At 43.2% G+C, this 12,544-nt stretch overlaps 1 long non-coding RNA gene across 1 annotated transcript in view; it reads left to right on the top strand.

Annotated features, from left to right (window-relative positions):
- Positions 1-12,544, top strand: part of LOC148136292 (uncharacterized) — a 53,912-nt gene that overhangs the window by 36,665 nt on the left and 4,703 nt on the right. The window contains exon 2 of the long non-coding RNA XR_015754549.1: positions 6,264-6,443. This is a non-coding gene — a long non-coding RNA (uncharacterized LOC148136292). The remainder of the gene's footprint in view (positions 1-6,263; positions 6,444-12,544) is intronic.

Below are 12,544 nucleotides of genomic sequence, written 5' to 3'. Positions count from 1 at the left end.
ATATGAATCCAAAAAAAGAATTCCCCTGGCCGAGAGTGACTCAGAGGTTTGCATTGCTGGAGCACAGTGCCAGGAACCAGAGTTTGATTCTAGCCTTGGGTGGCTGTGTGGAGTTTTGCATGTTGTCTGCTTGGGTACCCTTCGGGTGCTCTGATTTCAAAGATGTTCAAGTTAGGTGGATTGGCCATGCTGAATTGCCCATAATGTCCAGGGATGTGCAGGCTAGGTGGGTTACCATAGCCACACACATACACAGCAGAACACTCCTGCAGGTTTAGGCAATGCTCAATCTAATGCAACATCCTGGTGGATCTCCTTTGCCCCCCCTCCAGTACAATCACATCCTTCCTATAATGCGGTGACCAGAACTGCACACAGTATTCCAGCTGTAGTCTCACCAAAATCCTGTAAAGCTCCAACATGACACCTCCCTGCTCATGTATTCAGTGGCTTTGACCCTTCTTAATTCCCTTACCCGCCTATCCTGCTGCCTTCACGGATGGCTGGACACACAAACCAGGATCCATCTAATCTTCTGTGCTTGCCAAGGTCCTCCTATTTAACGTGTACTCCCTTGCCATGTTAGTCCTCCGGAAATGCATGTCACAGAAATTTGGGCATTCAGTAGCACAGAATGGAGAAAAGAAACGACTGACATCAAGAGCTGGCATCTTTTAAGCATTGTAACGTGCCCACATACATTACTTCATCTGGAAGTTTATTCCATCACAAACCACTCTGGGGAAAAAAGAGTTGCTCCTCAATCTTTAAATCTTTTTCCTCTGACCTTACAAACATGGCCCTGAGTCTGAACTCCCCCACACTAGGGAAAAGACCCTTGTCATTCACCTTATCAATCACTGTCATGATTTTATAAACCTCAACAAGGTCACCCCTCAATTTCCTATGCTGCAGTGAAAAACACGTACAGTTCTGATGTGGATCCTTCAGAGAGGGGACAGAAAATGTTTACCAGGACGTTGCCTGGAATGGGGGATTTTACCTGTGAAGAAAGGTTGGATAGACTGGGTTTGTTTTCATTAGAATGCAGGAGGTTGAGGGGTTTATAAGATTGTGAATGGCATGGATAGGGTGGAAAGTATGAGGCCTTTTCTCAGGGTGGAAAAGTCAGTTACTCGGGGACACAGGTTCAAGGTGGAGGGGTCAGGGGGGTGTTTAAAAGAGATATGTGAGACATGTTTATCATGGAAAGGGTGGTGAGTTCATGGAACACACTGCCAAAACAGACAATGGAAGCAGACACAATTGTAGCTTTCAAGAAGCATCCAGCAGCAGGCATGAATAGGAAGGGAACAGGGGAATACGGATCCTGTAAGTGAAGACAGTTTTAATATGGAAGGCAAAATGTGTCAGTGCAGGCTTGGAGGGTTGAAGGGCCTGTTTCTGTGCTGTAATGTTCTTTGTAAAATGTCCCCAGCCTCTCCAGTCTATTTTTACATCTCAAACCCTGCACTCCTGGCAACATCCTGGTAAATCTTTTCTGAACCGTCTCCAGTTTAATAATATCCTTCCTATAGCAGCATGAGCAGAACAGGACACAGTCTTCCAGAACTGGCCTTACCAACTTCCTGTCCAACCTCAGCACACCATCCCAACTCCAATATTCAGAGAGCTGAACAATGAAGGTCATCACACTCCAGCAGGCATTGTTTCACTCTGACTCCCCTTGTAACTGTCCACATCTCGCTGGGACACTGATGTGAAACATCTTGGCTCTTTGACTGATTCGACCAAGTCTCATTTCCTACTGTTCCTGTGTATCCCTCAGAACAGGAATGTAATGTGCATTCCCATGGCAACATCACAATGACAGACTTGTTTGTGGATTCACATGAAGTGGGCATCACTGACTGGGACAGCCTTGTTAGCCATCCCCCTAATCTCTACGGCATAAAAGATAGGGAACTCTCCTCTTTAACCCCACTGTCCTTGTGTTTTAAGAACCCTGACCACAAATGCAAAGTCACATGGGAGAGAGCCCCAGGATTCTGTCCCAGAAAAACTGAAGGAAGGATGATTAATTTCAAAGTTGGGATTAAGGGTGAAATGGAGAGTAACTGCAGAAGGAGTAGTGTTGAGTCATATTGCTGGCCTTGTCTTCAAGGTGATATTGATGTTGGGATTACAAGGTGCAGTTGAGGGACCCATCCTGAATTACTCTAGTAAATCCACAACAGGTATAACATTGTTTCCAGGAAAAAATGGACAGGATTCATCATAGAAGGGAAATGCAAATTGCTCAAAGTCTTATGAGATGATAACATGGAGGGCCCAAGCAGCTGAAGGCCGGTGGAATGATGGAATTAGGGGATGGTCAAGAGGCTGGAATCGCAGGAGGGCTGACATCATGGAGTGATAATGAGCATTGATGTTACAGCTAAGAGAGGGTTATTGGGACTGGAGGAGGTTTCAGAGATAGGGTGGGGTGTAGGGGGGTGGAGGAGGTTCTGGAATTAGGGAGGGTGTCAGGGCTGGATGAGGTTACAGAGATAGGGAGGAGTGTACTGGGTGGAGGGGGTTACAGAGTCATAGAGATGTACAATGCAGAAACAGTCCCATCAATCCAACTCGTCCATGCCGACCAGTTCTCCTAACCTAATCTTGACTCAATTGCCTGCACTTGGCCCATATCCCTCTGCACCTTTCCTTGTTATATACCAATCCAGATGCCTTTTAAATGCTGTAATTGTACCAGCCTCCACCACTTCCTCTGGCAGCTCATTCCATACATGCACCACTCCTCAGCCCATTGGCCCATCTCATCAAGATCCTGTTGTACTCTGAGGTAACCTTCTTTGCCATCCACTACACCTCTAGTTTTGGTGTCATCTGCAAACTTACTAACTGTATCCCCTATGTTCACATCCAAATCATTATATAAATGATGAAAAGCAGTGGACCCAGCATCGATCCTTGTGGCATACCACTGTCACAGGCCTCGAGTCTGAAAAGCAACTCTCCGCCACTGCCCTCTGTCTTTTACCTTCAAAGTCAGTTCTGTATCCAAATGGCTAGTTCTGCTTGTACTCCATGAGATCTAACCTTGCTAACCAGTCTACCATGGGGATCCTTGTCGAACGCCTTACTGAAGTCCACATAGATTGCGTCTACCGCTCTGCCTAATCAGTCCTTGCCTTTACAAATACATGTAAATCCTGTCCGTCAGGATTCCCTCTGACAACTTGCCTGCCACCAATGTCAGGCTTACTGGTCTATAGCTTCTCTCAGCTTTAAAGCATCACCTTTTCATTCTGAGGCTATGTCCTCTGGTTCTAGTCCCTCCTACTCGTGGAAACACCTTTCCATATCCAGCCTACCACGGGGTCCCAGTATTCTGTAAGTTTCAATCAGATCTCCCTCACTCTTCTGAACTCCATTGAGTCCAGACCCAGAGTCCTCAGCCACTCCTCATGTGACAAGCCTTTCATTGCTGGGATCATTCTTATAAAATGCCTCAGGAATGCTCTTAACCAACTATTGTGAGAGATGACATTACACTGAATTACATATTTTGACTGCAGGCTATTAAACCACCGAACTTTAGCAGCAAGCTATGTTAGTGTCCCTTTCTCACTGACTGCTGCTATCTCCTCAACAGTTTGAAGGGTCTATGATGTGTAGATACTAGACAGTACAAACTGAGCGGACATATCTCTCTGTAATGAGAACAACCCATGGTCGACTCAGACTATGTGGACTTTACCTTTACCTTCACCAAGCATACATTAATATGATTAAGAAAACATTTACTCAACAACAGGAATGTTGGATGATTACAAAAATAACTTGGTCCACATATATTTTGCCTGAACCATGGTTGCTACCATATAACCAAAAACAATTATACATGAGGAAGTCTAAACCCAGTTTATTCATCCTAGATGTGTGTTGCAATTCAGTTCTTTCTGTTTTCTTGTCTTTGACAGTGCATTACCCTATAATGTAGGTATGTCTGCTCTCATGTATGTTCACCCTGTTCAATGTCCTTATCTTTATCTTCATCTTCACTCTCAGAAGATTACTGCTGATCCCCTATTTCCTCTGCTGACAGTCCACACCCTATTTGTCAACTGCACTTGAGAAAGACATAGTGCACCATTTCTGATCTATACTGCAATGCCCCACTGGAGCTTCCAACTCATCTTGAAGTGGTTGAGTTATGATTGTTCAACTATGGCCCTGGTGGAAGCATGGGCAGTGTTGTATCTTCATTTTCCCGTTGCCTCAGGGGCGCACTAGCACCTTGATAACATTCGTAGACCCTTATTTCAAGGAGATTGGAGTGTAAGAGTAGGGAAGACTTACTGCAACTGACAAAGGTACTGGTGATCCTGGATCAGTGGTGCTGGAAGAGCACAGCAATTCAGGCAGCATCCGAGGACAGGCAAAATTGACGTTTCGGGCAAAAGCCCTTCATCAGGAATAAAGGCAGAGAGCCTGAAGCGTGGAGAGATAAGCTAGAGGAGGGTGGGGGTAGGGATAGAGTAGCATAGAGTACAATAGGTCAGTGGGGGAGGAGATGAAGGTGATAGGTCAGGGAGGAGAGGGTGGAGTGGATAGGTGGAAAAGGAGCTGGGCAGGTCGGACAAGTCCGGGGAAACTAGGATGAGGTGGGGGAAGGGGAAATGAGGAAACTTTTGAAATCCACATTGATGCCCTGGGGCTGAAGTGTTCCGAGGCGGAAGATGAGGCGTTCTTCTTCCATGCGTCTGGTGGTGAGGGAGCGACGGTGGAGGAGGCCCAGCACCTCCATATCCTCGGCAGAGTGGGAGGGGGAGTTGAAATGTTGAGCCACGGGGCGGTTGTGGTTGATTGGTGCGGGTGTCCCGGAGATGTTCCCTAAAGCGCTCTGCTAGGAGGCGCCCAGTCTCCCCAATGTAGAGGAGACTGCATCGGGAGCAACGGATACAATAAATGATATTGGTGGATGTGCAGGTAAAGCTTTGATGGATGTGGAAGGCTCCTTTAGGGCCTTGGATGGAGGTGAGGGAGGAGGTGAGACCACATAGAGTCATACAACACGGAAACAGACCGTCCGTTCCAACAAAGCCTTGCCGAACATTATCCCAAACTAAACACGTTCCACCTGCCAGCTCCTGGCCCATAGCCCTCCAACCCTTTCCCACTCATGTACTTATCAAAATGTCTTTTAAACCTTATAATTGTACCCACATCCTCCCTTTTCTCAGGAAGTTCATTCCACATGCGAACCACGCAATGCATAAAGAAAGTTCCTCATCTTTTTAAAATCTCTTTCCTCTCACTTTAAAAATGTTCCCCCCCTCGTCTTGAAATGCCCACCCTTGGGAAAAGACAAGTAGCATCAACTCTATCCATACCCATCATTCTTTTATATACTTCTATCAGTCTCGAGTAATGTGGGCAGTTTTGGTCCCTTTGTTTGGGGAAATTTCATTGGAGGCAGTTGAGAGAAGGTCTACTAGGCTAATCCCCAGAGAGCAGGCATTGTCTAAATAGCAAATGCTAAACAGGTTGGGACTCTATTCACTGGAACTTAGAAGATCTAACTGAAAAATATGGGATTCTTAAGGGATTTTACAGGGAAAATGCTGAGAGGAGGTTTCTCATCATGGGGGAGTCTAGGACCAGAAAGCATGGTCTCAGAATCAAGGGGTGTCAGTTTAAGACTGAAACGAGGAAGAATTTCTTTGGAAGTTCTTGTCACAGTGCCCCCTGTGGGGGCAGAGTCCTTGTGTATATTTAAGGCTGAGATGGATAGATTCTTGATCAGTCAGGGAATCAAGGCTTCCAGGGAAGGTGAAAGTGAGGAATGTTGGATCAGTCACGATCCTATTGAATGGTGGAGCAGAATCAAGAGCTTAAGGGCCTACTCCTGTTCCTGTTTATTATGGCATTATTGTCATGTGGTCATCCTGAGCACTAACCCACTGTTCTGGAAATCATGGTGTCGAATACTACCACGTGTGATGGTGAAATATGAATTCAATAAAATCTGGATTTAAAAACTAGCCTATGATGACCATATAACCGTTGTTGATTCTCAGATTACAGGTTTATTAATGAAACTCCAGATCCATGGCAATTATGTTGGCTCTTAACTGACATCTGAAATAGTCAAGTAAGACACTCAGTTCAAAGGTAATAATGGATGGAAAACAAATGGCAGCCTTACCAAAAAAGCCACATCCCAGGAAAGAATAACAAGAAAAGAATCATGTTATGAACCAAATTTAGAGAATTTTTCATTTAATTCCCTGCAGCTCTTTTTCTGTGGCCCAAGGTCTTTGGAAGGAGGCAGGATCTCGGGACTTGTCTTCTACATCAACATCATGGCAGCTCCAAGACGGTCTGAAACAATCCTCCAAACTCTGGCATCGATGGTTCCACATAAGTTAAACATTGTTGAAGTGACAAAACCTTTCCACTCTCCAGCTCTGCAGGTTGGTGATAGGGCAGTCTGAAAGCAACATGGGTACAGGCTATGGCACCCTACAGCTCTGGGAAGGTAGTGATGGCAGAGAATCCCACTGCCCAGGTTGCTTGGCTCCCCTTGTTATGGGTGAATGATATAAACAAGTTTAATCTGGAGAAAGAGGCATCAGTGACAGCTTGGATGTGTTTGCAGGTCGCCTCAACTGGGAGATGCTACAAAAGACTTGATGTAAAATATATGTGTGTGTAAAACGTATGGGATTTTGAACTAATGACAAATATGTTTTGTCCTAATTATTTGAAAGCACTTAATAATTATCTAGGTATGTCTTTCTGGAAGCATGACTTAAAGGTGGAATGTGCCTCCTGGAATAATAATGGTTATTTGTTATATTGTGCTCGTTTGTAAGAAAAATCATTGACAGATTTTGTTCTGAGCAAGGATCACTGGACCCAAAACATTAACTCCTGATTTCTCTCCACAGATGCTGCCAGACCTGCTGAGTTTTTTTGTTTTTGGAATGACTGCAGTTTTTGAATAGGAAATGGGACTTTATTTTGTATTTTGAAATATTTTATAATATATTGCAAATAGAAAGGAAAACAAAGAACTGCAGATGGAACTGGAAATCTGAAAGAACCAAATTCAAAACATGCCTGAGAAATTCAGAGGCTCTGGTAACATCTGTGGCAAGAGAAACAGAGTTAACACTGAGTCTAGTGTGGCTGTTCCTCAGAACTCTGTTTCTCTTTCCACAGATGCTGTCAGACCTGCTGAATTTCTCCAGCATTTTTTATGTTTGTTTTGATTTCCAACATGCACAGTTTTTGCCTTTAGTCAGATCTGAAGATAAAGCCGTTCATATCTGTGTCTTAGGGGACACTGTTCGCAAGTAATCCATGGCTGATACATTAAACAATAAAGACATTTGAGAGTGCAGGTGGGAGACAATTTAAAACAAGGAAAACGAGTAAGTGCTGAGGGAATGCAGCAAGTTTGCAGCGTCTGTGGAAAGAGAGACAGACAGACAGACAGAGTTAGCATTTTGAGTTCAATGTTCAGTTTTCATGACAATTTAAGGTCTCCTCTGAATGACAGAACCTCCCACTAGTTCTGTTCTGGTGGCTCAGGACTGATGTTCATGTTCAAGTTTTGTACAAGGACCAGATCCTACTCAAATGGCTACAGTTTAAGCAGTTAAAGCCTGTGTAAATTTTGGGAATTAATATGAGGGTTTTGCAATTAAAGCCCAGCTACCAAGCCAAATCAAGCTACAATTGAAAATAATGCATTTCCATTGGCTCAGAACAAGGCAAACAAACAAAATAAATTGATTGCAAGAATGTTTCATCATTGAGGTTAGTCTGCCCTTCCCTCTGAACATAATAAAACTGCAATGAACAATGCACCTGTTTCTAGAATTTGTTTTATTTCAACAATAAATACTTTGTACAGTGAGCAATAAAATCTTGCTGAGGACACAGGACAGTGAATATTTTCTCTGTGCTGACATTTGAAACACAGATGGAAGTGATATGGGATATTTTGGAACTATCATGGTCCCTGGATCACTAAACATTAGATATGTGAGTAAGATACATACGGAAATCCTGATGATATGACTTGCACGTTTCAAATTCCCATGACCCTCTGTCGACCCTTCTCCCTGACCATGAAGAACACCCAAGGCTTAACTCCCAGCTCCATGTGTACCAGCTCCCCAGCCTGTGATATCTTACCTTGGTTTATTTAGACATTTCAAAGAAATCCTCTGCCTTCTGCAGTGAGTTTCAGTCACAGACATTGCAAAGTCCTCGTTAGTTTCCTGGCAGCTGTTTGCTAAATCTAGGTTTCAACCACCTCTTGGGTAACTAAACTCCTGATAGCATCATCACACACACTGAGTCCCCTTTCCCATCTATCATTCTGTTCCTTTGTCCATGTGATTACTATCCAAACCCACACATTACCTTCTGAATACCCAGTGACCGAGTGAGTAAGCTAACCTCCAGAATCAGCCCCACAAACCTCCAGACCCTCTGAACCCTGTCAGCTGAAACTACAAACATACATCATGGATCATCCGATTTCAGCCCCACCCCTTACCCTCCCCTTATCTGACCTGTCAAACACCTTGACTGTTAGAACCATCCTCCAAACCAGAACTGACCAGAAAACACCACCACCCAAACATTGTAATTACTCCCACCAACTGGACTCTGCAATTCAACCTTAACCATCCAGCTTTTGCCCCCAGACAGACACAATTACCCCCATTGAAATGCATTGGCACAATAGAGTCAGGCCTGATTATGCAGCCCCTTTTCCCAACGATCCGGATACACTCAAGGCAGAATGACCAGCTCATCCTTGTACCAGCTCAGCAATCTGCATTATCCAATCTTCGTTTATTTATCAAAGCCATCCTCTGAAATGTGAAGGAAGGATGAGACTCAGGAAACACATAGATTTGACAAAAATCTTCTGTGAAGATTGCAGCTCTGTATCAGCTGAGCGACAGAATTCCATGATTATGTGCGATGAATCTGTCACAGTCACATTCCATCAAGTTGCTGTGGAGAGTTTCAGAGATCAGAACTCTGGGTTGGGGACAGAATTGTCACATTCGATGGATTTCCAACCAGAATTCTTGAGACCAAAGTTTGGTTTCTGGTCACTGGATTCAAAACGTTAACTCTGATTTCTCTTCACAGATGCTGCCAGACCTGCTGAGCTTTTCCAGCAATTTCTGTTTTTGTTTCTGATTTACAGTATCTGCAGTTCCTTCCATTTTATTTGATTATCAAGGACCTGAATGCTCAGCATTTGTCCAATATAAAATGTTCAAATAGCCAATCACTACGAGACAGAGACTAACAGTTAATAAGTCTGTTGTCCACCTGTATTTAACTTGTGAAATACTGACTCTCTTTGTTGCTGTACTGCGTAACTGACTTACTCAAGGGCTAATGCAACAGGCCAGACAGACAGTAAGTCAGGTGGCATGTGAGACAGTATTGAATGCCCATTGAATGCTCATTGGCATTTGGTGCTAAAAGTTTGGATTATGACACAGTCTGGATAAATTAGATATTGCAAACAGGAGATAATCAAATGGACAGTCACTATTTTCAATAATATAAAGAAAGAACTGTGGATGTTGGAAATCTGAAACACAAATAGAAATTGCTGGATATTTCTCTCTGCATTCTCTCTACCGATGCTGCCAGACCTGTGTAGTTAACATTTTGATCCTTTTGCAGAATTGGACTTGAAATGTTAACTCTGCTTTCTCTCCACTGGCTTCAATAAGCAGCTCTGCCACCCCCATTTTGGAGCAGATATTTTAATCTTCATTTGCTGAGTAACATCAACTCCGACAGCTCAGTTTCCAGACATGAAAGTTTGTGTTTTGGAAATGTCCATGCAATTTAAATCCCTCTCATTTGCCCTGTTGAAAAGGCTTTTGCTTCTTTTGATGGGCAACATAAAGACAGACCGTTTTCCCAAGATACAAATATAAATGGTTTCTGTTCATATGAGCCTGTCCAATATGTTTGTATTTAAACAACTCAAAATAATAGGTCTGTATCTGAATGTGGGCAGCTTTTGTGTCAACTTAAACAAATCCATAGCACACATTGATGTAAATAAATACAGCATGAGGACAGTTAGGGGAAAGCAGCCACTCAAGGGGCTGATCGATGGGCCCCCTGATGTTAGACATGAAGAGATATTGGCTGCTTGTGATAGTGAGATGGCAATCATCATTGCTGACTTGAATCTACACAAAGACTGTGTAAATCAGGTTGGCAGCAGTAACGTGGATGAGAGGTTATTGATGACCTTCGAGAAAGTATCTTAGAGCTGCGTGTTCTGAAGCAACCATACAGAAGGTTATGTTATTATCATCTGTGTAATGTGACAGGATTTATGAAGCAATCTCAGTGTAAAGGCACTCCTAAGTAGCAGCCATCACAATATAATTCAATTTTACATCCAATTTGAATGGAAGAAGATTGACTCTGAGGTAAGTATTTCAAACTTAAACAAATCCACTCTGCGGGCTTGTAAACTAAGCCAGCTGAAGTAAATGGCATAACTGACTCGGAGAGAGATCAGCAGAGACAGTGATGGCAGAGATTTAAGAGGATACCTCAGAATATTCAGAATAAGTATATTCTGACTGAAACAAAAGACTTTAAAGGGAGGACTCGTTTTCTGTGGTTTACTGAAAAGTTGAAGAAACCGTCCAACTTGAGGATATTGCAAAGATGGGTGGCAGGTCAGATGATTGATTAGAAAATAAAGTATGGCAGAGAAGAAGGTTAGTTATAAGGAGGAAATTGGAATCTCAGAACCCAACTCAAAATGTTAAAAACAACAAAGCAAGAGTTTCCATGGGTATTTAAAAACAAAACATGTACGCAATGTGAGTGTCACTCCTCTAGGGAGTGAGAATATGGAGTTATTGGTAGATGATAGGGGGCAAAAAGTGCAGAGCTGGAAAAACACATCATGTCAGACAGCATCCAAGGAGCAGGAGAATCGATGTTTCAGGCATAAACCCTTCATCCATAGATGTTAAGGAAATGGCAAATTAAATGAATAAGTACTTTGCTTCTATCTTCACTATAGAAGATACAAAAAGCATTTCAGTAATAGTGGTAAGACACTGTTTTGCTGACATTGAAACTTCAGGCCAACTGTGTCTGCATGCTGACTCAGAACTGAGCTCATGCACAGTTCCAGATTGTCTGCATCATCATCCCAATCTCCCTCACCCTCTCCCCTCCTCTCTGAATCTGAACATCACCACCATTCTCCGCACCATGTCCACCAGCCCCAACAACCATCAGACTGGACATCAATCTCTCTCTTCTCCAGCTCACAATCTCTCTCTCACCCTCAGACTTTCTCTCCCACCCCCACTCTATCCCTCCAAATCTCAACATCCAGTGAAACTGAGCAGACATGGAAAGAAGATGCATGATTGAAACACTTCAACCAATCGCATTCACCCATGCATGAGCAAGCATCTCCCTGGAGAATACTGCATGTACTCCTCAGTGTCAACCCAACTGTAAGTCAGGAAGTAGGAGGGAGGGATGAACACAATGTAATTACAGTCACTAAGGAGGCTGGACTCAGCAAACTGATAATAGGTCTCACCACCTTCTGTCTTCATCCCAGAGTCTTAAAAGAGGTTGTTAATTTGGTTGTAGATCCATTAATGCAAATTCTTTGAATTTCCTAAGATTCATTCGTCTTCACTCAGTCAGAGATCATTTAGTCTGTCAATGTTTTGCCCCATCCCTTGTCAGTGACCATCACCTCCCTGCCTTTAAACCTCTTCTGGCCCCAAGGCCTATCTGGAATGACTTGATGGCACTAACTGCTGTTTGTAGACTCTTGCTGACACTAACCTCAAGGATGCATAAGGTTCACTTGGTACAAGGTTCATTAATTGAAGCCTGCAGTTTTTCTATTACTACGGTATAATAATGTCTATTTAACCCTGACCGTACAATTCACTTCAACAGTCCCTTATTTTGAAAGAGGATGTAAATGCATTAAAGATAGTTCAGAGGAGGTTTACTCGATGAATACTTTGAATGAGTGGCTTGTGCAATCGGGATAGGTGCTCAGACTGGGTTTGTTTCTGCTGGAGTTTAGACGAGTTAAGAGTGATCTGATCAAACTGTATAAAGGCTCTTAATGATCTTGGAATGGATGTTTCTTCTTGTGGGTGAGTTCAGAATTAGGGACCATGTTTATAAAATTAGTGAGGGGTCACACTTTTTGGACAGAGATGAAGAGAATTCTTTTTTCGGGTGTGTAACTTTGGAATTGTCTGTCCCAGAAAGTGGGAGAGGTGAGGACAATGGATATTTTTAAGTCACAGGTAGATTTATTTCCTTGCATAACAAGAATCTAAGTTTACACTGGGTAGATGGGAACTCAAAACATAGACGTATCAGCCATAAACTTATGAAAGAGTGGAATATGTTCAAGCGAGCAAATGAATTTGTTAAATGCATTCATGAAAGTTTCCTCAAGCAGTATACAGAGGATCCTACTCAGGAAGGGACAAAACCCGACCTACTC

The sequence above is a fragment of the Chiloscyllium plagiosum genome, unplaced genomic scaffold (genome assembly GCF_037043375.1).
Source record: "Chiloscyllium plagiosum isolate Xiang-an unplaced genomic scaffold, Cpla_swu_hap1 HiC_scaffold_46, whole genome shotgun sequence".
Classification (NCBI taxonomy): Eukaryota; Metazoa; Chordata; class Chondrichthyes; order Orectolobiformes; family Hemiscylliidae; genus Chiloscyllium; species Chiloscyllium plagiosum.
This window is presented reverse-complemented; position numbering and strand designations above follow the sequence as displayed.